This window comes from Equus caballus, chromosome 11 (genome assembly GCF_041296265.1).
Source record: "Equus caballus isolate H_3958 breed thoroughbred chromosome 11, TB-T2T, whole genome shotgun sequence".
In the NCBI taxonomy this organism is placed as follows: Eukaryota; Metazoa; Chordata; class Mammalia; order Perissodactyla; family Equidae; genus Equus; species Equus caballus.
The window spans coordinates 1,792,014-1,818,867 of NC_091694.1; the positions used below are offsets into that span (position 1 = coordinate 1,792,014).

A 26,854-nucleotide genomic window follows, 5' to 3' on the forward strand; every position below is an offset into this window, starting at 1 on the left:
CCCCGGGTACCCATTTCTGTATTAGTTTGGGTGGGTGTATTAGTCAGCTGTTGCCACAGCAATGCTGTATAACAAACCACACTCAAGTCCCGGGGCTAAAACAACAGTCACTGATGCTCACACTCAGGGCTCTCAGGGCCAAGCAGGGCGGGTTCAGGTCTGCTCCAGGGTTCCCTCATCCTCCTTGGACCAGTGGCTTCCCATGAGCCACTCTTCCAGGGGCACAGGCTTCCTGTGGACAAGGCTGATCGTCACTCAGCCTCTGCTCACTCCACATCTGCCAACAAGCTGCCATTGGCCAAGGCAAGGCACACTGCCAAGTCCCAAGTTGGGGTGAGGCATCCCACCCCCCCAGGGGCCACAGCATGGAGGTGGAAACGAAATCCCACTAGAGGGGACCAAAGAGCTGGGATTAGCTATTTCACCTGGCGCAGGAAGTTAAACTGCTCCAACGTACAGACCCTTGTCCAACAGCCCAAACAAAAGACAAGCTTACTCTCTCTTGAGAACCTGTGGCAAGGCTTCCAAGTCAACAGTGGCCTCGACTCCTGCAGTGGTTCAGGGCCCCCGGCTGACGGGGATTTGAAATCCTGGTAGTGAAGCTTCCTGACTCACTGGTGTCATAGCCATTCGGGCCCACGGGAAGGGGGAGGAGTGTGGAGGGAGGTGCTGCCAGGCACAGGAGTGGCACCTGTCATGTCTGCTCAACTCCACTGCAGAGGAGCTGGTCACATGGCCACACCTCCTTGTTAGGGAATTGGGGAAATGGAGTCTAGCCCATGCACGGAGGAAGGAGAGCCTGACCCAGATGGCCCGCTACAGCCTCAGCCAGCTCATGAGTCGGTCCATTTGCGGTGTTTGGTGCTTCCCGTGGGGCCGGCATCTGTGCTCCTCTTTGTATGTGAAGTTCCCCGTTTGTCCATCAGCAAGCGGTCAGTGGCCTCAAGCGACCGTGTGGAGGGCCCAGCAAGTCCAGGGACATGAGACTCTCTGCTCCTTCCAGGTGTTGTTCACCAATGGGAACTTCTTTGTCCACTGCCTGCTGCTTAGGATAGCGAGGGGTGGGGCCGAGCTCCACAGACACCCTGTGCATCACCCTGAAAGTTGCCCCAGGCCCCCTCAGCTGCTGCCTCTGAGCCCCCGTCACCTGCCCGCGGTTTCTGCCTCAGTGCCTTTGGCTGTGGTTTCTTCCCTCCAGCCAGAGCAATGGCCTCCACATCTCCCCAGGATTCCTCAGGATTTCCGGTTTAAGGGTGCCCTTCTTGTTCTCCTGGTTCTAACGAATTTTAATTTTTTTCTGTCATTTCCAGGCACTGAGGGCAGGAGTTCTCAAGCCTTGAATGCTTAATCCCCAGGAGCAGCATTTCCAAGGCCACGTTGATGGGGTCTGTGGGCTGCAACCTGGCCCGGACCAGGGCAGGCTACTGGGAGGGGCTGCTTGTCCCTGGCTGCTGCATGGCTCGCTCAGCACTCCCCTGATCCCAGGAGTGAGGAACCCCGAGGTGGAGCCTCAGAGGTCATTGTCTAGTGGCTTTAGTAATGAGGTGTTGGACGGTGAATTTGGCGACAGCAGCTCCAGTGACGTGGGGGCCTGACCCTCCTTAGGCCAAACCTGGCAGGTCCCTCTGCCATGCAGCACCTTACTTACCTCCTGGGTTCAACTCAACCCTAGATGGACGAACTGGATCCTACAGGTGGGCCCTTCCTGATCTCTCTGTCCACTGCTTTCAAACCGAACCATCCACAGATGCTTTACTTGAGTTTTATTTTGGTTTATTTGTGATTTCATTTTGAGGCGAGGTTTGGAAACCAAGGAAAATTGGAAGCCACCCTTCCTGACACTGGGGACCACCAAAGCCCATGCCCCTGTTGTGGCTCCTCCTCCTCATGGAATTAAGATTGTGTCTGCTACTTTGAAGAAAAGTGTAGGACTAGAGTCCACAGAAGTCGTCATCTAGAAGCAAGCCAATCTGCTTTGTGTTTCCTTAGGGAAAAGAAGACCTGGAACTAGCAAATGAGCATCCCAAACAGGTCTCATCACCCACCCCCAGTGGGGAAGCAGCAGAATACTTCTCTCCTCCTGCCGTCCCACAGGGCTGAGGGCAGCGGCAGGCCCTTCCCTTGACCTGTCTTCCAGATGAGCTGGGCAGAGGCCCACCTCCCAGGAGGGCTCAAAGAGCAGCAGGCATGCAGCCCTGGCCGTGGAGACTCCAGATCTGAGAGCCCCAGGGCCCTGGCTCTTGGGGTCCTGACATTTCTCCCTCAGTATGACCCAGCTCCGGGGAACAGGAGTCTGCTCCTCATTCGGGGTGACCCTGAGACAACGCCAGGCAGCGCGTAAGACCCGGACAGGCTCCTGGGCCCCTCTCCCACGGCCATCCCCCCGGCCCACCCCAGGGGACCTCGTTGCGGGCAGAGACGCTTCTAAGCAGCACCTCCCTCCGGGACTCCGGGGCGCTGTCCCGTCCTCGCTCTCAGGGCACCCTCCTTCCCTCCCGGGAGTGCTTCGCTTCTCTGCAAGTCCTCGGGGAAATGCGCAAGGCGCGGGGCGCGGATCAGAGCTGTTCTTAACCAACCCCTTCTGGGCCTCCGGGGTCCTGCTGCCGTCCTGCTGCGCAGCCGCCACGCGGGGGTCTTCCCCAACCCCGCCTTCCGGGGCGCGTTTCCGGACAGCGGAGGACAGAGTCAGAGCGGGGAGAAAACGCGGGGGACTGGGGACGGTGAGTCTCCCGCCTCCCGAGCCTCAGTCCTGCCCGCGGGTGCGGGCCTGCCCGACGCCGCCCGGCCACGCACGGACACCCGGGCCGCGGCGCCTACCCACGAGGCCCGCCCGGCCCGCCCATTGGCCCAGACGCGCGCCGCCCGCCTCTCCGCGCAATCCCATTGGCCCGCGCTCGCGGCCCAGACAAAGGGAGCGGCGGCGGCGCGCGGCGATTGGGCAGGGTGCAGGGAGGAGGAGCGGGGAGGAGCGAGGCGGGCGAGGGACAGCGGAGGGGGGCGGGGGGAGAGGAAACGAGGGGAGAGGGCGGGTGTAGGGAGGGGACGGGTGAGGGACGGCGGGGAGGACAGCGGGGCGCGAGGTTGGGGGAGCGCGGGGGTGTGCAGCGGGAGAACTCCGGCGCGGGCCGGGGGCGGGGCGGCGGGGGCGGGGCGCCTCCGCGTGGGCGGAGCCCGGGCGCCCCTCGAGGACGGCGGCCGTGGAGCGCGGGGAGCGGGGCGCCTGCCCGCCCCTCCGCCCGCCCCTCGGCCCGGCACCCCTCCCGCCCCGGGGCTCCTGCCCCTACCGCTCCCGCCGCCGCCGCCGCCTGGTCTTCCCCGAGGGCTCAGCGTCCGTCTCCGCAGTTTGGCTGGAAACGTGGGAAGGCGGGAGCCCAGGCGGAGAAAGACGCCCCGGGCCCGGACCTGCAGCTGGAGCCGCAGTCCAGCAGCGGGACGCTCGGCTCCGCGGCTTCAGAGTCCCCTTCTGGGTCTACCGGCCGCGGGGACTCTGCGCGCCCGCGCACGGGGAGGAGGTGCGGGCCCTGGCGCTGGAAGATGGACGCAGCGCCCAGACAGGAAGCTCCTCGCGCTTCCTGGAGAGTTGGCTCCGCGGGGTGCGTCGCCGGGGAGGGAGGGACGGGCCGTGGGGCGACCAGCCGGGCGGGGAGTGGCTTCTGGGGGCCCCCTCGCCAGCGGCGGGCCCGCGAGGCCGCCCTCGGAGCGCCGCCAGGTATGTGCGTTTTCCTTGTTTCCCGCGCTCCCAGAGCGCACGCCGGGTAAGGGACGAATAAAAACCCGGTTGGTGTGTAAGAGCCTTTCGCTGCAAACGTGTCTTTCTGCGGGGCTCAGGGAGGGTGGGTCAAGCGCGGGTGGACGCCGGCCGGGGATAGTCTCGTCCTCCGTCCACCTCGGTGTTCGGAGCGAGTGCCCCTTTGGCAAAGCTGGTCGTTTTTCTCTAGGTTCCGTTTAATTCGCTTCAGAGACCATGCGCCTTGCCTCCGCCCGGAGCCGGGGCAACGGGGCTTCGTTCCCTGCTGTCTCTCCAGCCCTATCCCATGCAAAACCCGGATTCTTTGTCGAGCGGGGACGCTCAGCTTCGAGGGGAGGTCGGAGGAAGCTGGGGATGGGGAAACCCGACCTTGGCCCCGTGCTGGGCGTGCAGCTCCCCTTGTCCTGTAGTGAGCCCGTCCTAGCCCCAGGAGCTCCGGACTTGCCGGTTAGGGGAGGCCCGTGGGCTTTGTTATCTTGGGGGGGTTAGGAGAGGTCCGGTAGGCAGGCCGGGGCCTGCTCTTTCCCCTCCCCCATGCCCACTTCAAACAAAAGAAATCCTCAGAGAAGAGTCGTTTTGGGGGGAGAACTCTTCTGAGTGTGAACCTGTAGTTCCCCCCGCCTGTTCTTAGGACGGGAGTGGGTCTTGATAACAAAGGCGTGGGCCAGAGAGAGTGCCGGAAAGGGCGCGCTTTTATTTGGGGATACTGTAAGAGAGAAGAAACCTTCACTTTTTCTCCACTTTCGTACCTGATTAATGGGACTTTAGATCACGTTTGGATTTGGCGTGGTTTTGTTTGAAGACTGTGTCAGAAAAGGAAGAGTCCTAAATACGTGAGAAATTGGAAATTTGGTCTCCACCCGGTGGGGAAAAATCCCCCATGGAGTGAAACGTACTCCTTGCCGTTCGGGAGACTGAAAATGAGGGATTTGATGGTTAAAGGGAAGGGTGCGATTTTGTGTCCTCCCCCCCACCCCCATAAGTTAGAACAAAGGGCCGAATGGGGTGGGAGGCTGAATGGGGCAGGCAGTAAAAAACGCCTCACTTCCCAGTCCCCGCGCACACCCGAGTATTCTCATTGGAATTTGGGCTGGAAAGAAAAGGAGTCCCCCGCCCGCTTGGGTTCTGTACCAATTCCCAGCCCCGGAGAACCCCGCTCGTCCCAAGTCTCGGTTTCTGGGCTGGGCAGAGAGGAGCCCCGGGGGCGGCAAAGGCCCTTCCCTGGGGCAGAGCGCGCACTGTCGGTTTCCACCCTCCGGTGGCGAGGCGAGGGGTTCTGGGCGCCCTCGCTGCGCGTCTCGCCCCGGCGTGGCGCTCCCGGCGCAGACCCGCATCCACCAAAGCCCCGGACCTCACTTCTCTCGAAATAAAACTCAACAAGCCATAAAGGCTCGCGACTCCAGTGGAAAAGGCGCCGAGGATTTATGGTCCCCCGAATTCCCTACACTCTAATTATCCCTGTTTTTAGTTGACTTATGGGTGGTGACCAGTAAAATCATTTTCCACTTTGGAATTTTTTTTTTTTTAAGACGTGAAAAATGCAAGCTCCGCTCCTTTCTTACCCGCTTGGGCGGACCTTCTTCCGTGCGGGAAGAAAAATCGGGCCTCCCTCTGCCTTCTCGGCCGCCTCTGGTTGGGCTCACCCGGCCTGTCGACCTTCCTCCACGACCTCCTTCATTGCAATTTAAAGGAAAGGTTTTTTCTTTCTCCCGGCACCCAAGGGCGTTCACAGGGATTCCTCCCAAGAACCCCTGTCGTGTGGTGGGCTGGGTGCGGTGCCGACAGCGCTGGGTTCTGAGCCTCATTCGGGGTCGCGGCCTCCACCCTGGCCCAGCGGCTGCGGGAGAGCCAAGCCGGAGAGCGAGCCCCCCCGTGGTCCCAGTCTAGTCATCCTTCATCCCTCGCCCTCCTGGGGGCCCGCGCAGGGCAGGGGGCTGGGGCGTTGTGGGGCCCCCACGGTCCTGCGGGGGGACCCCCAGCCGACCCCTCGCGGCTGCCTGGCGGCCCCATCCCCCATTCTCCTCTCTTTGTTCGTCTCTCCGGACACTCAGTTGAAAGTGGCAGGAAAAAAATAATTAGATGGAAATCAGAGATTAGACGGGGTGCGCTGGCAGCCTCGGCCAGGCCTGGCCAACACTCCGCCGGAGCCCCATAAATCTTCAGGGGCCTGACAAAGCCGTGTCCTCCGCTTACCTGGGGATTTCGGAACTTATCGATCTCCTCCCGGCCGTCCACCGAACACCCCTCTTCGGGAGCAACGGCGGAGAGTCCTTAGGGCCCCCAACTTCTGGCCAGAACACAGCGCCCCCGGCCCAAACCTGGAGTCAGTTAATTCTCAGAAATGGATGAAGGTGTCGCAGCGGGAGGGGGTGGTCTGGTTAGCGAGTGACTGGGGCCCAAGAACCCTGTCCAAGGAAGGGCAGCCAATACCCTACCCCATTTGCGAACCAAAGAAATGTTTTTAGGGGGCTGCATTTTCCTACTCCAAGCTGCGGAGAAGGATGCGCGACAGATTAACCCCTCGGTGGCGACTCCTTTGTCTGGCCCGGCCACTGCTGAGACGACAGAGCGGCGCCCTCGGCCTGAGGACTGGGCACCAGTGCCCGAGGAGCGCGCCGGCCGTCCGAAGGCCCCTTCTCCAGCCCAGGTGTGCAGGCTGCGGGCGGGGCCTCGGCGGCAGGTTCGGCTGAGCCACGCGGTCTTCGGGGCCCACGTGCGATGCCCCGGGAGCTGCGCCCCTGACGCCACCAGCCATGGAGCGGGAGAGAACGTGAAGGAAGTCTTGGGCCGTTTAGATTGTTTTAAAAACTCGAATTAATTGGGAAAATAGTAACTGTGCTCCCCAACGCAAAGAAGAGGTTGAGAGGGGAAGTCTTTTTTTAATTATACCCCCTTGTTGTGGCGGTTGTTTCTGACCTTTTCCTACTATTAAGAGAAATGTTGCCACATTTAATTTTTGTTGCCATGAGATATGCAGAGGGTAGCCCAACATTTTGAAGTAATTTGATAAGCTTTCGAGTAGCAAATCCGAAAGGGAGGCTGGCGGCCCAGGTATAGTTTCTTTATAACCTGAATTTACAATGAAAGCATTCTCCTTTATGGATATAATAGATTAGATTTCACAACTTAATTCACCGGAATGGCTCCGTTTAAGGGAGCTCCGGCTGATTTTATTACGCCAAGCCAAATTGGATGTTTGTGGTCTTAACGAAAAGCGATTGTGACATAAAATATATAATTTTTAAAGTAAAGAAACCCAGCGGGTTCGACCCTGTCCCCTCCTCTCCACCCCCGGTCCTCCTCACCCCCGGTTCCCCAGTTTGGGGAATGCAGAGAATTATTTGTTTGTTGATTTCCGCCAGAGACAGGAACTCACACCCGGGAGGGGCCGGGCGGGAAGCGCCGCTCGGGCGGGGGCTGGGCGCCGGGGGCAGCGGGCCTCGCCTCTCCCGCGGCCTCTCCCGCTGGGCCCCGCCGCTCGCCCTTCCCACGCCGCGCAGGCCTCGCCGGCGGCGCGCACGCGGTGCCGTTTCCCCCCGAAGGCGTGGGGCCCGCTTCTCGGGCTCCTTCGAAACGTCGAAACCCCCGGCACAGGCTCCGGAGTCTCGGGGCCCTCGGAACACCCATGGGGGCCGAAGCGTCTGCTCGCCCCGCGGCGCAGGTACAGCCGCCCCTGGAAGCGCGCGTGGGATGCCGAAGGGCGCCCCTCTAAAAGCCCTCGCGCGTTCCCCAGGCAGGGCCCTGCGCAGGCCGAGCCGCGGGCCTCGGCGGGACACCAGGAATGGAGCAGGCTCGTCTGCGCTACTCGCTGCAAAATGACTGCGCTCCCGCAGGGCCTGCTCCGCGCCCGCGCCGACGACGAGGCCTCGCCCAGGGTGCCAGCAAGACCCACCGCGTCCCGGACCCACTGCGTTCTCCACCTGCAGCCCCTCGGGGGCCCAGACGGCGAGTGAGGCCCTGGGGAGTGGGCGTCAGCGCCCAGAACTTTCCAGGCCCAGCCAAACCCCCGCCTCTAAGCGGACCGACCCCAGAGCCCGCCCTCTCCGCCCGGCGGGTTGACGCTCCCTCCCCCAGCGGAGAAAGGCGCAGCCCGCTGGGCAAGTGGAGGACCGAGGTGGGGATGGGGTCTTGATGACCCTGCCCGAGCCTGGCCCGCCAGCGCCCGCGGCCCATTCCCCTGTCACTTATGATTAAGGTCGGGCTCCATTCTCCCGATAGCGGCGTCCTCCTCTTCCTTTCTGCCCCCCGCCCCCATTTATTGGGTGGTTTGTTGAAGATGGATTTAGCATTCCCCTCCCCGAGCATCCGGGGCAGAAGGCAGCCCCGAGCGAGCGCGGGCCACCCCTCCCCAGTCGGTCTCCGGGCCGGCTGGCACGCGGAAGCCAGAGCCACTGCGACCGCCACGCCGGGCAGGGCTTCGGCCCGAGACCCCGGCCGCGACGTGGGGCCGAGGCTGGAGGGACCGCCGGGCGCTCCACTTGGCTCTCGCCGGGCCACGAACCCCGAATCCCGCGCTGCGCATCCGGCGGGCTGCGGGTGCGCGCCTTGAATTAAATCTTCGCAGCGCCTGACCTTGTTTTTTCCTCCGCCCGATAGCAGCAGCAGCTGTTTTTTCCAGAATTCCTGCTGCTGGGGGAGGGGCGTTATTATTATTATTTTTTGGTTGTCACAACCTCCTGGAGAAATTCCCTGGCCTCGGAAAGTGTAACAATAGCCCAGCTCCTTTCTGGAGGAAGCGCCCCCTCCTCTCCTTTCTCCAGGGACCCCTCTGCCCTCGGGCTGCTCCTGGGACCTCCTCCACTGTTCCAGCCCCAGCCCCCTCCTGGCCCTTCAGACCTGGCTCCCAAATGCCTTGGGGTCCTGCTCCTGCCCCCCTCACTTCTGGGAGAGGTCACAGCTTTCTGAACCGGGGAGAAGTTAGTGGTCTCCTCCAGCATGGTTGGGGGACGACTGGAGCCTTCCGGCCCCGCCCCCACCCCCAGCCCATTCGGTGCTACGCCTCGCTGGGGTGTCCCTTCTCCAGGAAACCTAGCCGTGTTTGCTTTTGGGGTCAGCGCTAGCCTCGAGGTAGTTAAAGATTAATGGGCCTGGGCCCTGGAGGATGGGAGGAGGGGGCCTGGGGACGGAGTCTGGCACAGGTGGTGTCTGTGGTCCCTCCCCTGCGGCCAGGCCCGGGCTGGCCTCTGCACTCACAGATACTCCCCCCTCCATCCATAGGGCTGAATAGTGGGTTCACCTAGGCAGCAGTTGCTGCTCACCTGTCCCGCCAGGGAGGAAATTGGGGAGCTCTGGTTCCAGACGTGACCTGGCTTCCGGCTTGCCCCCTGCAGACTCCCAGTGCATAGTGCGGAAAGAGGAGGGGACTTTGGCCGTCCTGGCCCCCTCCCCCAGTGCTGCAGCAAGCCTAGAAAAGTGGCCTTGCTGAGGAAGGGCCAGGGAAAGCCAGACTGGCTGGCTGGTCTTGCGGTGTGCAGGCTGGCCTGGGCCTCCTGGTATCGGCCTCGCCGGGTCAGTCCCATTCAGCTTCTCTGTCACTGGGGGTGGGGGGAGTGTACGTGGAGGGGCTGCCAGGGGCCCTTACACAGCCCTCTCTGCTGGGCCCTCCTTGGTCAAGAAGGGGAGAGGGGCAGGTCCCAGCCCCACCCACCGAGGCTTCTCTCCCCCGGACCCCCTGACCCATCCACCACGTAGCCTCCAGGACCTTCCCCAGAAGCCCTGGTCCTGCCGTGAGTTGATTTACCTTCGTCTCACCAGGTGCACGGCTTTGACACACGGCCTGCGAGGAGGACGGAATGAACTTTAGTCTCCAGGCCTTCAAGGCGGTAGGGACTATACTTCATTAATGGTTGTTATGCAATAAAAACGATAAAATGGTCCCTATTTGCGATTTAAAAATGTAATTTATTTTAATTTACATTTCTAAGTACTTCTGGGGTTTGATGGGGGCCAGCTTGGGCGTCGCTGGAGGGGGTTGGGCCGCAGCCCCTCCATTTGGAGGGACAGGGAATGACCCAGAAGAAATGGGACCCGGAGTAGCAGGAAACGCAGAGGGAGCTGAAGGAGTGGCAGAGGGCTTAGGCTGGCAGGGGTGGAATATTCCGGGCTGCCTTTTAAACAGCAGTGAAGTCACTCTGAGGCCTTGCCCTTCTGTCCCTGGCTCCTGCGCGGTGGGCCTGGGGAAGCCTGCTGGGCAGGATTGTCCCCCAGCACTCTGGGACCTTGGGCACAGTGGCTCCCCCCACCCCATCCCACAGGCAGCCGGGCAGGTTCCTCAAGTCCAAAGCAGCCTGCCTGGTACCTGTGGGGACCCCCCCAGTGTCAGGAGCTCTGCACTGGCCTTGCATGTGGATCGGAAGCCCATTTCTGCAGCCTCTGGAGGGTCCAGCTGTCCCCTCCCGGCGCTCTCTGCCTAAGCAGGGCACCATATGCAGTGCCAAGGCCTGAGGGCCAGACAGCCTCTGCGGATGTGTCTCCTGGGTTTCCTTCTGCACCCCTCTGCCCCCTCCCCAGCCCGCACACAGGCCAAGGCGCGTGAAGAGAAGCGAGGGTCACAACAGCAACAGTCCAACCCCAGCTACAGGAGAGGTGGGGCCATAGAAGAGATGAGAGACCTATGGAGAGTTCAGAACCCAGCACTGAAGGGGAGGCACTTGGCTTTGCGCAAGTGAGGGAAAGAATCTGTAAAGGACCAGGACTGGGGCCTGTCAGGCAGGACATCTGAAACCTGAAACACTCCACGGTGGTGGTCACAGGATCCCGGGCCACCAGCTCCTGCCATTCAGACCCAGTGTTAGACTGTCAGCTTCATTGTCCACACTTGGACACTATCAGAGCCAGGGTTCCTAGCCTGGCCTGTCACCCCCCACAATGCACACACACACACACACACACACACACACGTTTTAGCAAGATACAGCCATGACTGGGGAGGACAGGACTGAGGCGGTCTTGCCCCCTCCTGCCACTTGCTGGCTGCCTTGCTGGGTGGGGGCTGGGAGCAGCCTCCTAATTCCTCTGTCCGCTGCCCTCCAGGCTCCTGAGGATCATGATGTCTACACCTGTTGTCCCCCACCCCCCACCAGGACTGTCCCGGGCCTCTGGCTCCCTCACCCTTTTATTCTGGGTGCCTCATCTTGCAGAGTTAATTGGCAAACTTTCCCAGAAGTAAACTTGACGGATGGAAATTAATAATTTTCCAGGCATTGCATTCACTGCTAATCATGCCAGCTGGGAGGACGAGGCCCGGGTGCACGAGGACCCCTGAAAAGCCATTAGCATGAACAGGAATTTCCGGGGGCTGGGGTCCCTCATGCAATTTAGCAGCTCTGCAGCCCCAGGGCCTGGGTGCAGCCACCGCAGGGCTGAAGGCAGTTTGTAAGGGTTCAAGCCACCCCTACACCCCCGACCACGGATGTCTCACTGGGTGACCTGGGCCCAATGGGGTCCTCTGAGGTGCTTCCAGCCGGGGTATCCTACACCAGGAAAGCCCCTCACAAGAGGCAAGGGGAGGGGGAAGCCCTGGCTGAATGTCCGGAGACCTCTGTGCTGTGGTGGAAAGGGGTCCTTGGGAGCCCTAAAGGAGAGGAGGGAGGGGATGGCCGTGGGGGCTAGGGAGGGCCGGGGGGTGGTCAGGGGCCCCTGCCTTCCTTTAGAGCTCTCCTTTTGGAGACAAGTGACCACGGTCTCACTGGTCCACCCGAGGCGGAGGGTGCCTGGCTCTTGGTGACATTGCCCCCGGGACTCCCCTGTCCTATGAAGAGGCACAGCCCCCATCCTGTCATTCTAGAGCTCTGGGCCTGGCAGGCCTTGTCCCTTTGGAGTTGAGTGGAGAATTAGCGCTCAGGCAAAGCAGCCCACTGCTCTGGTCTCTGCATCCCGGGAGCAAGGAGGGCACAGCGCCTGATGGCCGGGTCCCCAACAGAGGTTCTCCACAGTCTGCTGCTCTGCCGGCTCCTAGGCTGGGCCTTCAGCGCCCTCAGTGCCTTCCCCAAAGGAGCAGCCGTGGGGGGGTTCTCAGGGTCCCTGGCCAAAACCCAGACGCCCAGGCCCCACTCTGGAGAGTGGCCTGGGAGGTGTGATCAGCAAATACCTCGGATGGTTCTGCCCAGGCAGTCCAACCACCACCCAGAAGACGTGGATGGGCTACAGGGTCAGCACTGGGATTTGGGGGAGGGGGAGCTCTTCATGCAGGAAGTGTATGTTGAATGAATGATGGATGGATGGATGATGAGGTTTTGCAAGGCACAAAGATGGCTTCCTTGGCCCTTTTATGGTCCTGTTTGTGGCAGAGCTGACCTCATTGTCTCCACCTGGAAATTTTCCTTGCAGAACCAGACATCAGAGCAAACTTGAAAAGACAGATAGGGGTCAGGAAGGGTGAGAGGGCTTCCTGGCCTCTTCCCTGCAGTGACCAAGAGGCAGCCACCTCAGCATCTCCATGCTGGTGAAATGTGACCAAAATGAAGCTGGAGGAGCTGGGGACGGGGGAGATTGGGGGCGGTGAGGGGAGCAAGCTTCACTCATCCTGATGGCATAGACTCCCGGCTGACAGCCACAGCGGCACTGGGCCTTTCTGCCTACCTGGCAGGTGCAGAGATCACCTGTGTCCAGCTTGGCTATCCTCTGTCCACCCTGAGCAGGGGTGATACCTCCTTGGGCTGGGTGGGCTTGTGCTAGCCCATACTGCCAGCCCTGGGCACCCTATGGGGACTGCCAGACTGCTTTGTCCCGAGGCCACAGGAACGCGGGGTAGGAAGGGAGGGCAGGAGGAAGAGGAAGGAGCTGGCTTCAGCGGGTGCCTGGACTTGGTACATTTACAGCATTAGCTCCCTGGGTCCCCACAGGGGCCCTGCTGTGGAAATAACATTAAAGATGAAGACAAGAAACACAGAGAGATTCAGTAGCTTGCCCTAGGCCACACAGCAGGATGTGAAGCGGGTCTGTCTGACTGAGAAGCCTGCCTTTGTCCAAAACACAGCACATTGCAGATTAATTAAAGTTGTCATGCCAGCAGGACGCCTGATGTGTCCCTCCCCCCACCTGGGACCCTGCCCACAGCCCGGAGCCAGACAGCTGACCGGCTTCCAGGGCTTGGGCTCGGCAGGCTGGGGCGGGCAGCTTCTGAGGGCGAGGGGCCCAAGCCTCACCACACGGCTCCGGGGCCTGGAGTGGGCCAGGGGCATGGGGCAGGGGGGTCCTCCTCAAGGACGTCACTAGGAAAGGGGTGCCTCCCCTCCAGGAGCGCCTCGCACTCTTCACGCTGACCGCTCTCCGTCCTGTGGAGCCGCCTGGGTGCTCTGGCAAGGTTGGCATAGGACACACTGGTTCAATGCTTCCTTTCCCTCATTCCCTCGGGGGACACAGACACTCTAACACTGGCCTTACAGCTTCTGGTCGAGGTCACATCAGACCTGTTGTTTGCTTTCTAAGTTTTGCAGCAACACTTTGGCCTGGGCCATTTGGCTCTGATCTGAGGCGGTCCGTGCTTTGGTCCCCTCTTCTCTCACCCCCTACAACTGGAGGCCTCAGTGCACCTGGGCTGGGCCCCTGATTCGGTCACTGCAGGCAATGGTGTCCTGGCCTCAGGAAAGCTTAGGAGAATGTCCATGGACTTAGGGGTGTTCTGCAAATGCAACGATCCTGGTGTGGCCCCCGGGGTCTGAGGGCACACCCAGCACCATGGGGGTGGGGGCAAAGGCATGGAAGAGAGGGGTGCGGGCTCTCTCCGGAGTTGGGGGGCCTCCCTCTGCCCACCCTAACCTCTGGTTTCACTGAGTCCTGCCCATCCTGAATCTTGCTATCTGTTCTCTAGTGCAAGGTCACCTTCTCAGCCTGGTCCCTTATATGTCACTAGGTCACTGCCCCCCCCCAGCCTTCCTGACCCAGGCTTTCTCCCCGTTAGTCCTCGTCCATCCTAGATCCACACGCAGCCAGAGAACCTCGACACCACACAAACCGTTCCCAAGCTCCTGGCCCAAGTCCTCAGTCCTTCCTGGCCTTACCTGCAGCATCCCAGCCCAGGACGGCTGTTCCCACCCTGCAGCCCCGTGGGACTTTCAGAAGGGCGGTGCTGGTGGAAGGCAGGTGTCTCTTTCCCTTCCCCTCAGGGCGGATCCTAACAGGTGCGGGAGCCTCCCAGCCGGGGCCCTCTGCTCTCAGACGCCTATCCTGGAGCTTGGGAATCTGCTGTTTGGTGATGCTTTCATCGAAATGGAATTTGTTCTATGCTTGTTTATCGATTTGAGTTAAGGGGCCGGATGGGAGTGGCTTGCTGACGCTGGACCGGCTGGAGTGCTGGGCCCCCACTGCCCTGCTCTGACCCTGGGGGCTGCTTCCTGTGGCCTGCACATCACAGGTGGCCTTCTTGCTCCTAGGCTTCTAGCACGTGGAGCCGGGGAGGCACAGGCCAGAGAGCCAAGGGAGGAGGGTGGGGTGGAGAGGCGAGCACCCTGGCTCTGGGCCACAGTGCGTTCTGCACCCCCTCCTGCTGGTTCCAGCAGCACCTTCCCTCCTCACCGCCCTGCCCACCACTCTGCCCTTGGGCCTCTGGCAAGCGCTCCCTGAGTCCCCCTTTGGGTGGGCCTGCCGGGCCCTGACGGATCTAAACCACACACTGACCCGACGGCGGCAGCCTACTTGGAAGCGGTGAGCCACACACCCTCAAACTGCTCCAGAGACAGCGACAGAAAGGCCTTTCAAGCCCCCGCACCCAGCTGGCAGGCCTGCCTCCTCTTCCAGCCAGAGCACCTTTGGATTCCGCCCTGGTTGTACGAGAAGATCTTGGGGAATGGTTGACACCTTCCCTCCGCTATCCCCCCACCTCCTTTCTGGGCACTGGCAGCCCAGAGAGAGGAATGCAGGCCGGTTCCACCTTCTTCCTGGACCCAGCTGGATGCAGGCCCACCCTGTGCCCCAGGGCCCTCGGCCCTGACCCTCTGGATCTTCCTTGAGACTCTTCTTAGGTAAAGGATGTGGCAATTCCTGTCTGGACGTTCCCTGGTGCTGCTTGGCACCCAGCCCTCCAAACAGCTCTGGCCTGAGCTCGACCCCCTTGGTCTGCGGAGCAGGTGCCCTGGGGCATCTGTTGAGGAGCTCCTTGGGCACTCCGCCCTCTCTTCCAGCCCTCCAAGGTCCTGTCTGCTCCCTGCTGGCCCCTAGGCCGGCTCAGAGGTGAGACAAAAGGCAGGTGCCACCTCAGAGAACACCGAGTCCACGAAAGGGACAGATCCGTGAGCAGACAGCTGCTGCTCCAAGTGGGAGCCGTGCGGTCCAGGCCTGGGGGCAGCAGGCAGCCCCCATCAGAGCCCCCGCAGCAGCAGGTGGGGCCAGAGGCACCCTGAGGTCAGCCTCAGCCAGGCCAGCCATGGCGACTGCATCACTCCACCTCCCGAGCCTCAGTTTCCCCCAGGGCTCACAGTGTCACCTGTGCAGTGCTCCTGTCCAGAATGCTTACCCTGAATCGAGCCACAGGGACGAACAGAGGAAGTCCACTCGGAGGAGGCTCTGCAGAGCAGCCGCTCTGGACGCTCCAAGGAGACCCCTGTTAAAAAAGACAAAAGGATGGGATGTCTGTTCTAGAGGGAAGGAGGCTGGAGAGCGGTGACAACTAGGTACAGTGGAAGACCGTAAGTAGGACCCTGGACCCCTCAGGGCTGGGGTGGGGTCGGCTCTGAGAGATTGCGGAGGAACTGAGGAGTTTGCACAGGGGCATGCGGGACCTGACGGGCGGTGCCAGCCACGTTCCCTGGGCGTGATGAGGTAAGAAGGCCCTCCTTGGACGCCAAATGCCGAGTCCTTAGGGGTGAAGTGTCGCGGTATCTGCAGCTGCCTCCAGATTGTTCAGTGACTTTGTATGAAGGAGAGGAGGGCCCCATGACTGCACGCTTTTAGAAAGAGCTGCTTGGTACAAAGTCGGCAGATGCAAAGGTATTTTATTTGTATGTACTTCAAAAAAGGATGTCCTCCGAGGCCTGGAGGGGCCAGACCCCGGCTTCCTTGTGATCCTGTCCCACAGCCACCTCACCCGTGGCGCTCGGGAGATGCCCGGAAGACAAAGGTGAACCAGGCGCCGGCTCTTGTTCCCGCTGCAGAAACGGCCGGCCGTGCAATGTTCACGAAGTGGGTGGGCGGGCTTGTTGCTCAACTGCCCCTGAAGGGCGCTCCCAGCACCTTGGGCCCCATCCCCACCCCGAGAGACTGAAAGGTCCCTGCTGCTCCCCAGAAGGTGCTTGAGGAGGAAACCACAGTTACGAAGCCCTGTCTCAGACACTGACTCCCTGATCCCCGCCCCCGCCACGCCACCGACAGTTTGCTGTTGTTAGCATTTTTAAATGAGGAAACTGAGGCTGTGATAGACTGGAGCTCAGCAGGAGGCGGGGACACAGCGGCTCGAGCTGACTCAACCTTGACTGGGCGCAGGGCCCTGGAGCACACTGCGCCCACGTCACCCCTTCGGGCCCTCGCAACGCACCGTGAGAACAGCTGTGTTAGAACGATCCCATTTCACAGATGAGAACGTTGAGGTGTAAGGGGTTTAAACACTGAGCTCAAGGGCCCCAGCTGAGGAGTGGGGAGCTGGCCCAGGCCCCACCGGTGGCAGCCCCCAGCCGCCTGCTCCCCCCGCTCCCGACCCCAAGCACATTCCCACTTGCCAGCCCCTTCAGACCCCGATGCCACCCACAAGGTCACACACACTGACAGGGAGCTGGATGGTGCTCCTGCCGGTGGTGGAGGGCTTACGCTGGGCCCCACGCCGGGCTCCGTGCCTTACCGCCACGACCGCCTCTCATGCTGGCAGAGTGCAGACCCAGATGAGGAGCCCGCAGAGAGCAGCTTGTCCAGCTGACGCAGATCCCCCTGGAACTGCACACACACACACAGGGCTCTGTGGCTTTGGGCAGGCTCCTCTGTCACAGGCGGCCATGTGACACCGAGGACAAGGGTCCCCATTCCTGTGAGGAGGGCACCGTCAGGCGGCTGCCAAGTGGGCGCCTCCCGAGCCTCCTCTTTCACAGGGCAGAGGGCACGGCAGAGCCTCAGCCACCCTTGCCTGTGAGAGCTGTTGCGGTGGTCACGCCTGGGGGCCCCTCCTGCTCCCCAAGATCCCCATCAGCCTGCAGAGCCGCCCTCCGCCTCCCCCCAGGGCTCTCGGAGGCCAGGAGGCACAGCTCACGTGGGCTGGGGTTTGCATTTTCCTCTCCTTTAATTTGAATGAGACCTCAGCATGGCAGAAAGACCTCGTGGGGGTTTGTGGGAGGGTCAGGGTGGGGTGGAGGGACAGGAGAGGGGCTATGGGTCCTGCCTCCAGGCCTTGCTCATTCACTGTCCACAGCCTCAGCTTTGCCCACAGTCCAGGAGCTCCAGGCAAGGGTGTGGGGACAGCTCAGAAAGCCTTCCCAGCATCCTTCTCTGGGCAAAGGGTCGGGACGGGCAGGTGACAGCAGGAGTCCTGCCCCCTAGAGCTCACATCACAGCCCCTGGCCAGCTCCAGGCCGGTGGCTGCCCAGGCCTCGATTCCACCAGGCACAACCGAGGACGTGGCTGTGGCTGACCGCACTGGCCTCCCCTCCTTGGGCCTCTTCCTGGCCGGGACGGCTCTCCTCTCCTCCCTCCCTTCGTGTCCTCTCCTGCACACGCCTCACCCACAGCACCAGGCTCCGCTCAATCCCCTCAACCCAGTGGGCACCCCTGTGTCTGTGTGTCCCTCGACAGTGGTCAGCAGGCTCGAGACGAGAACCTGTATTTCTCTGATGAAATGTGGGTTCCCTTTCCCTGGAACCCGGCACACTTGCTATAAATTCAGATCCCCACCTGCTCCTGCCAGTAGGAACCTCTCAGTCCGGCTGTCAGCGGCACCCAGGCTGCGGCAGTGGGAGACTCGAAGCCCACCGCCACCGTCTGTGTCTTGCCTCCCCCCATCAGGACGGCTAACTCTGTGTCACTGCAGCCCAAAGAATAGGAGTGGGGGCCGCCAGCCGGGGAGGGCGGGTTGGCACTGGACACAGCCTATCCATACCCCATCCCATCCCCCACAACAACCCTCACATCCTATTTCCAAGTTGCCCCCCGAATCTGCAGTCCTGCCTGAGAGCCTTTGCTCTTTGCTCTGCCAGGAATTCGTTCCTTGTCCTCCAACAGCATCTCCTTTGTGAGGCCTCGGCCAGCTCCAGAGGCACTGGGTGTCCTTGTACTGCCGGGGCGGGCCTCCCTGGCTGCTGCTGGGACACTGCCCCCCACTCCTCCCCGGGAGTCTCCAGAGCCAGCGTGCTGCCTGGGACGAAGGGAGAAAGAAAGGAACCAGGGAGAAATTGCAGTGGCCACCACGACTGGGCACTGCTGCTGGGCTTTCAAGGCAGCCCCCACAGGAGGGCTCCCCTGGGAGGGAGGCCACCCCACTACCGAGCGGCCCTGGCCCCTTCCACCAGGAAGGATGCGGGAGAGCTGTGACTGACCCTGATCCCTGTCCCCAGGGTCTGGAACGCTGCCCCTCTGTTTCCAGGTGAGAGCAGGGCGTGGGGGACAGAAGGGGGCACGTCTCAGGAGCCTGAGAGGTCACCTGAGAATGCTTGTTGAGCAGATGACCCTTCCAGAGACAGACACTGAGGCCCAGAGAACCAAAGCAACTTGCTCGAGGCCCCACAGCTGAGCAGAGGCCGAGCAGGGCGGGCACCCCCATTCTTCAGCCTGCCGTCAAAGCAGGTGTTCCCCACCGAGGGCAGAACCCCCCCAACAGAGCCGGAGGATGGCCTGGATCCTGGGTTCCAGGCCTGGGGAGAGGCAGCTGCTGTGTCAGTGCGGGACGTTGCCAAGCTGGGCTCAGACGCCCTGGCCCGAGGCCTGTGTGGGTGTGGGACGGAGCCCGCAGCCCAGCCACACCTGTCCCGCCGCGGGCCCTGGGGTGGGGTTTCCCATCTGTGCTGGAGCCCGGTCAGGTTTCTCACTTCACCCGGGGGTAGGGGGCAGAGCAAATGGGCCCCAGCCAGCCCTGAGTCACCGCCCAGCCTGCCGGCCTCTCTGCCAGGCTCCTGACAGACGGGAAAAACCAGCGGGAAGGGGCCAGGCTGGCAGCATCCTCTCTGGGCCTGGGGGCATACTCCCTCGCGGCCCAGGGGGCAGCTCCCACCTAGCCCAGCAACTTCCTCCCTCCTCCAGCGGGGTCAGTGGTCCAGGGCCCTGAGTGGTGAGTAGAGGGGGCCTCCCAGACCTGAGTCAGTCTAGGCTTCACTATCCCCAGGCCCCGTAACACCTGGTTACGACCTGGTTCTGTGATCTCAAGGGCTTCTTTCGTACCTGATCTTGTCCCAAGCCTTAATATCTGTGAAATTGCAGGCTCGATGCGTTGGTTTTGTTTCTTCTAATACATGCTAAAAGAAATCATGCGTTTTAAGAAGTTTGTCGAGGCCATCTGTGGCTCATGTCAGGCACACCTGGCCTGGGGGAAGGCCAGCCCCTCCCTTGGAAAGGCGGAGCGCAGAGGGGGTCCGGCTGACGCTGGGATCAGCTGGGAAGAGGCTCTGTGGAGGCGCAGCCCCAGAGCAGGGAGGCCCCAGCCTGGAGTCCAGTCTGGAGCCCCTGCCCCACCTTCCACAGGCCCGTACCCCCAGAAGCAGCCTCTCCAGGCAGCCTGGGGTCCCCGCCACCCTGGGAACAGGATACAAGGCCGGGGGCACCCCGAGCACACCTGCTCCCACCTCCCCTGGACTCACCCCATCTCGGCTGCACCCCTCATCTCCAAGCCCCCCCACCCATTCCAAGCTCCTCCTCCGCCCCGTGCAGGGGAGGCAGTGGACCCCAGTGGCCTCAGTCCCTGAGAACTCCATAGTAAGGAGAGCCCAGCATGGCCAGTGAGCAGCCTGTACTGAGCCCCGTGCGCCCCCAGCCCAGCCCAGGCAGCCAGCTGTCCATCCCTGGACCCACCCAGGAAGGGTCCCTGCAGCCCCTCGGGAAAAGCAAAGGTGAGGGAGAAATGCGAGGGTGCCCCCTGCTGGAGAGAGCCGCATGACGGGCCCCCCAGCCCTCTAAGCCGGCAACCCGTCCTCTGCTGGGCAGGTGAGTGAGCTGAGGCTCCAGGCCCAGCCATGGGACTGGATGGGGCCGTCTGCACTCTGTGCTCCCTCCTTTCTCCCAGGGCCCCTCCTCTGGGTGGCTACCAGGTCCTCTTCCCATGGGGCTGTGAGCTCAGTCCCCTGGGCCCGCCCTGCCCAGCTCCGCCCTGGGGGCCTTGGGAGCAGTTTAGAGGGAGAAAATGAGCCAGACAAAGTGGTGACAGAGTCCTTGAAACACCCAGGCTGGTGAGGGTGGGCTGGGACTGGCCCATCTGGGCCCATCTCCCCAGAGCCAGGCTGTGGGCAGCGAGGGCTGACATCACTGAGCGCCCAGGGCACACCAACACTGGGCTCCAGGCCGGCCTTCCACACTAAGCCTCCTGAGAGGTAGGGGCTGTTCAATCTGCCTTTGACAGACAAGGAAACCGAGGCGCAGAGTGATGGAGACACCAGCTCAGATCCCGCAATCAGTGGGGGTCAGAGCTGAGACTCAGATGCGGCCTGGCCCAGTCTCCAGCCAGCCGAGCAGGTCAGAGCTCCCCAGCATGGCTGCCTGCAGGGCCCCGGCTGCTTGGGGTGCCCTTGCTGGCCTGGGGCCTGGGCCTGCAGCCTTCGAGGCCACCTCAGCCACCTGCAGCAGCTTCTCCAGCATTTCTCACCTTCACAGAGTCCCCTCTGGCCCAGGAGAGGGAATGGAAACAAAATCTCTTCCTTTTTAAAGGTGAAAATCTGGATTGATAAAGGGAGGAGGTCCGGTGGTTCCTCAAAAAGTTGAACACAGAATTACCACGTGGCCCAGCAGTTCCACTTCTGGGTGTGCGTACACCTAAAGGCCTGAACCAGGGACCTGAACAGAAACCTGTGCACCGTGTCTTCAGCATCATTGTTGCCAATCGCCAAGAGCTGGGGTCAGCCCCAGTGTCCATCCACGGGTGATGGATAAACAAAACGGGGCCCGTGGATGCAATGGAGTTTTATGCAGCCTTAAAAAAAGGAGTGAGGCACTGACACACACGACAGCATGGATGAACTTGAAGACGTTATGCTGAGTGCAAGAAGCCAGACACTAAAAGGACGAATATTGTCTGATTCCATGTTTATTAAATATCCAGACCAGGCAAATTCACAGAGAAAAAAGGTAGATAGGAGCTTCCCAGGGGCTGGGAGAGAGGCATGGGGACTTATGACTTAATGAGGACGAGAGTGTCTGCTCGGGATGGTGAAAATTTTGAAAATCGATGGTGGTGACAGTTGCACAACACTGTGAATGTACTTAAAGCCACTGAATTGTGCGCTCAAATATGGTTAAAAGAGCTAATTTTATGTCATATGTATTTTACCACAATTTAAAAAAATGATTTAAAAAAAGGAAGAGGTGCAGGGAGAAGTACATAGGGCCCCCTGGGGACTCGCCTCCCCGCCCCGCCACCCTGAGGGTCAGGGTCCCCAGTGCACGTCCTTGGCTGCTCCCCTGCCTGGCAGGCCCGGCTTCATGGGAGATGAAAAGCAACTCCATCCACTTTGCTTCTCTTTCAAGGACTGACGGGGGAGGGGGTGAGATGTCAGCACAAATGAGGTTTGGGGATCACCTGCGGGTCTCGCGTCCACAGCCTCCTGAACCCGTTGCAGGAGTCGCTGCAGGCTGAGGGCGTTGCTGTCTCCACCCTCTCTGCCTGGTTTCGGGGCTGTGTCGTCCTGTCCTCTATCCTGATGTCTTCTCTCTCGTCCCGCCGACGCCACGGGAAACCTGTCCGGGGCTGACCTCGGCCTCCGGGCTGCTGCCGTGCAGGTGAGCCGGAGCCTAATTCTGCCACCGCCAGCCGAGTGGTGTTGGGGACACACTGCCCTCTCTCTGGGCCACCAAGTCTACACGGAATCTGTGTGAGGAATAATTATGTCCGGGTGCAAACATGAGACGCAGGCTCGTGGAGGCACTCTGCAACGTTGCCCCTCCCCGCAGGGTGTTCTCATGCCTGTTATTCAACGTCTGCTCTTAAAGAGGCCTCTATGGTCACTTTTCCGGCTTTATTCTATAAAAGGGCACAACGTTGAGTCCTGTAGGAAGAGCTCAGGCCTTGTTGGAATCAGCTGCACTATTTCCAGCTGTGCCACCTCAGGGCGGCTGCCTAACATCTCTGAGTCTCCTTTTCCTCATCTATAAAGTAGGATCATTGGGGCTGGCCCGGTGGTGCAGCAGTTAAGTTCACATGTTCCAGTTTGGTGGCCCAGGGTTCACCGGCTTGGATCCCGGGTGCAGACATGGAACCCTTTGGCATGCCATGCTGTGGCAGGCGTCCCACATATAAAGTAGAGGAAGATGGGCAGGGATGTTAGCTCAGGGCCAGTCTTCCTCAGCAAAAAGAGGAGGATTGGAGGCAGATGTTAGCTCAGGGCTAATCTTCCTCAAAAAAAAAAAAAAATTAGGATCATAACACCTATATCCCAGAAATGTGAAAACTGATGTGGGAAAGTGCTTATCTGCATGGCACCTAATACAAAGTATGGTCACCAGGGTGGTTACAGGCGAGCCTGTCACTGTGTAGTGGGTGGAATGGTCACCCCTCACTCCCCAGAAAAGATATGCCTACCTAGAACCTGTGGATGTGACCTTATATGGGAGAAGGGTCTTTGCAGATGTTAGTTAAATGAAGGATCTTAAGATGAGATCATCCTGGATTAGGATGGGCCCTAAATCCAATGACAAGTGTCCTTGGAAGAGAAGAGAAGGGAGACACACCTCGGGCAAGAAGGCCACGTGAAGATGGAGACAACGACTGGAGTGATGGGGTCACAAGCCAGCCAATGCCAAGAGGTGCCAGTCACCACGAGGAGCTGGAAGAGGCCTGGAACAGATTCTCCCCTGAAGGCTCCAGAGGGAAGCAGCCCTGCCAACAGCTGGATTTTGAACTTCTGCCTCTAGAACTCGGAGAGAATATGTGTCGGCTGTTTGAAGCCCGTGAGTCTGTGGTCATTTGTCAAGGCAGCCGCAGGAAGCCATGCAGGTGTCATTATCAGGCACAGACACAGGGGGGTGGGCGGGCAGGTGCTGGGGCTTCATTGGGATCCATAGAGCCGGTGGCTCAGGGGCAGGAGAGGGAAGGCCAGGCACACTCAGACCACGGCTTCTCCTCCACAGTGGGTGGCTGTTGCCGCCGTCCCTGCTCTGGGCACACCCTGCAGCCTCGGCAGACAGCACCTTCCTCCTGGGATGCTGGGAGAAGCCGGGCCACCTCCAAATAAGGCACTGAGTGTGGATTTGTGGAGCCCATTGTTACACCATCTTTCCTGCCTAAGGACACACCATCAGCCCTCAAGGCTGAGCTCAAGGGCCACCATCAGGGCCTTCCAGGCTTGGGAGAAGGCATCAGAGCTAGCCACTACTCCAGCACCGTATTCTGCTTTGTCCCCTTCCCTGGAGCTCAGGGCCTGGGCTTCAGGCCTCCTTCCCAGAGGGCCTGTGTCCAGCCCGACTGCCCCACAGCATGCCAGGTGCGGGCAGGGCAGCCGGAACCTCTGGAAGAATGAGGTATTGGACGCCCCAGCCCACCAGCAATCGGCCCTGGCACGTCTAGGGTCCTCTGCAAACTTCAGCCTCCTCGTCGGCCAGATGGGGGACATCCTTCACTCACTTGAGTGTTGGAAGAGTCACTCAAGTCATATTTACCAAAGGCCTTGGTGACTCCCAAGGCTGTTGTGTTGCTATTGAGGTGGGCATGCAAATATTTCCCTAAGGGGTGAAGGCCCCCAAGGCCAGAGTCTCGGGATGGGGTGGTGAGGGCAGAAAGAGGACACTGGAGGCTCCCTGGGTGCTCGGACCCTGGCAGACCTCGGCTGACCTAGCTTCGGCCCCAGTGTGGCCCCAGCTCCCTGGCCGACCCTCTGGAGCCTGGACCGGCTGTGACATGAAAGGCTGGCCCTCCAGCCTGGTCCCCCAGAGTGGGCTGGGGGTTGCAGAGAGAGGAGGAGCGCCTGCGGGTGCCCCACTTGTCCTGACAGTTCTCGCCCCCGACAGGAAGCAGACCCGGTGGCTGTGGCCTTGGCCTGGGCGCCTGGGCTCACACGCCGGGCTGCCCGGCCCCGAGGGTGTGGAACCGATTTATTCGGTAGCTTTGCCGCTGATTAGTTGCAGGTGAGTGGACGGCACGTGGTTTGTGTTGTAACAATATTTTGGGACAATTAGATTGAAACCACATTGTCTCGGCCCGCCGGCGGCTCGCCTCAGCATTGCACTCTCTGTGCCCTTTGCAGCTCCCGGGCTGCCCGCACCACCCGACCCCTCCTGGGGCCCCCAGGGCCGCGAGGCACTGGGGCGGGGCCTCCCCTCCTCACCCCCACCCGGGCTCTCCCCTCTGGCCTCCCGCCGACCTCAGCTTGCAGTTGTTCCAGAAAACAGCTGCTGGGAGACCTCCTGGGGCAGGTGGCAGGGGCCCCTGGGGGCCCAGAATGGGACTGCCAGGCCGGATGGCCACTCCCCAACAAACCCCATCTCAGCACGTCCCTGTCCCCTGACAAAGGAGTCTGCTAAGCACCCTCCACCCTCCGCTTCAGCCGACGGCACCCCCAGACTGCATGGTTCAGGAGAGAGGGCTCAAACCCAGTGACCCCAGAGTGGGAGGGGACAGCCAAGGCTAGGTTGGTCCAGCTGGTGGGTGGAGATTCCCTGTCCTGGCCCCGCAGCACTACATCATGGGCAGAGTGGCCCGGATGCCAGGTTATCCCTCTTACTGTCGGGGGACCATGCTCCCTAATCCACCCTCCAGAAATGCTCAGGGTCTGTCCTATGAGGGGAGGGGGCTGCAAGGGGGCCCCTGGGGCCAGGCCCAGGCTCAGGAAGAGGGTAGTTCACGAGGCCTGAACACAAGGGTGGGTAGAGTAGGACCCAGCCTGCCTTTTGCCCCAGGAACAGCCAGCAACACCCCTGGGCAGGGCCAGGGAGCAGCGCTGGTGTCTGCAGATGGGGATTTTAAACCCAGGCGTTACTCGAGTCCCCTGGGAGTCTGGGGACTCGTGCAGGGTGGGGGTGATGAGGGTGGGTGTGTGTGTGGTACCTCTCAGCAGCATCAGGGGCTCAGACCTCCCCTCCCTTCTAGTGAAGCTCAGGTCAAGCTTACAGGCAACAACCCTGGCCCAAAGCATTCTGGGACAGCCTCTGGGGTGGGACAGGGCCGGGCTGGGTGCAGGGCCACCCCAAGTGTGTGGCAGTGGCTCTGGGGCTTCACATCTCAGCCTCTGAACCCCCCGACCCTCAGACAGGGATGCTCCTGCAGACAGGAGCTTTCAGCCTGCTGGAGGCCCTGCCTGGAGAGTACCCAGGGCCACTTCACACCCCACCTCCTGCCAGATCCCTGTCCTGGGCATCTTCAAGCCCCGCGGACCCCTGCCGCGATGGGAGGGCGTGGGGCGCCCCCTGACCAGGAGAACCGTGGTAAGGGCAGAATTTGCTTTTTGCAACCAGATTGCAGTGTTTATCAGGTTTCCAATTTAATTCTAATAATGCTCATTAGCAGATGCAATGTTTCTCATGCTTCCTGAGCACTTAAGGGTATTTTTTCCTAGAGGGGTTTTCCAGGAGTCCTGCTCACTTGCACACTTCAGCCATGATGTTCCTTCCCCATGTCTGGAGCTCTCTCTGCCCGCGTCAGTCCCAGCCTGAGGCAGGCTTTCCTCAGCACCCAGTGGCTCTTGCCCTGTGACGTGGCTGGTCCCATGGGCCAGAGGAAAATAAAGGTGCAGGGGCCGCCTGACGTCAGGGAGGCTGTCCGGCGGGCCTGGGAGATGGCAAGTGGCCTGTGGGTCCCAGCCCACGGCACATGGCCTGGAAAGCCAGCTCTCCCCTCCTCCTCTGTTCCTTCGCTGCCTCCGCTTGGCTCCATCCTGGGCCTGGCTGTGCTCTGGGGCTCAAGCCTTGGTGCTGTGGACACCACTTGCTCTCTGGGCCTCTCGTCCCAAGCCCACCTCTCAGAGTGACACTGCTGGCTCTCTGTGTCCCGGCTGTCCTACCAGAGCCCCTGTCCTGCTCCTGGAGTGAAGAGGGGAGAGGGGGCATGAGGGCCAGAGAATGGCCTCTGACCACGTCCTGCTTGGCCCCTGTCCTGGCTGGGCCAGGGCCTCTCAGAGCCCCCCCCCCCCCCCCCCCCGCCAGAGGCTCTCACTCCACTTCTAGAAGGTACAGTAAGGACAAGAGGCTGGCGGCTGTGACCCCTGTGCCCAAATGAGCTTCTTCAAACCCTTTTCCAGGTGAGGACCCTGAGACCCAGAGAGGCCCAACAGCTTGCCCAGGGCAGCCCCCGGATTCCAACCTGGGTCAGTTTCTGGAACCTGTGCCCAAACCCCCTTGTTGTGGCTTCCCAGAGGGCTGGTGATGTGGGTGGGGGTCCCAAGTCCCAAACCACTGCTGGAGGCCCTTTCTTGATCAAACTGGTGGCCTTGTCTCCCAGGAGCCCCTTGGGGACAGGCAGATACTTCGTCCCAGGGCCCCCCAGGAAACAGTGGGTCCCCAGGAAGTATATACTAACAAAGTTCACAACAGATTGGCCTGGGTCCCCTCAAGTCCTGCCCAGGGCCCCCTGACATGAGTGCCGGGCTCACTGGTCGAGACTGAGGGGGAGGCCTGGCTGGGGCTTCCTCTTCTCTGGACCTTGGGATTCCTCTGAGGGGATCTCCAAGGCCCTCCGCAGCTCCAGGGGCCTGCAGGCTAGGCCACTGCCTCCCCCGACTCCACCACATTCCCCCACCCGCCCACCATCTGCAGCCCTACCAAGCATGAGGAGGCATTTGCAAAGTGCCCCTTCTGACCTTGGCCTGGGAGGGGTGGGGCAGGAGTGAGGGCTGCGGGTGGGCCCACGACCGTCCACGACCACCTCCTAGGCCCACCCTGAGCTCCCGGGTGTCACCTGGGGAGGCCCACACAGCCTGTGCCTCCCCTGCTCTGGGGACCAGGCCCAACTACAGATCAGTATCTGGGGTGTCCCTTCACTGCCCCTGCCCAGCACCCCCACAGTGGGCAGTCTGGGCAGCCCAGGTCTTGGCAGGCTCCCACCAGCTGCAGGCACATGGATGGCCT

General features: G+C 61.2%; 2 long non-coding RNA genes across 2 annotated transcripts; one reads left to right on the plus strand and one right to left on the minus strand.

Moving 5' to 3' along the window:
* Positions 1 to 1,748: 1,748 nt before the first annotated feature.
* LOC111775564 (uncharacterized) lies at positions 1,749 to 2,815 on the minus strand. Its single transcript, XR_002811270.2, has 2 exons — positions 2,577 to 2,815; positions 1,749 to 1,984 (listed from the first exon to the last, which is right to left on the minus strand). It is a non-coding gene; the product is annotated as an uncharacterized lncRNA (long non-coding RNA).
* Positions 2,816 to 7,149: 4,334 nt separating this feature from the next.
* On the plus strand, positions 7,150 to 9,628 carry LOC138916078 (uncharacterized). Its single transcript, XR_011422735.1, has 2 exons — positions 7,150 to 7,409; positions 7,482 to 9,628. It is a non-coding gene; the product is annotated as an uncharacterized lncRNA (long non-coding RNA).
* The last annotated feature ends 17,226 nt before the right edge of the window (positions 9,629 to 26,854 follow it).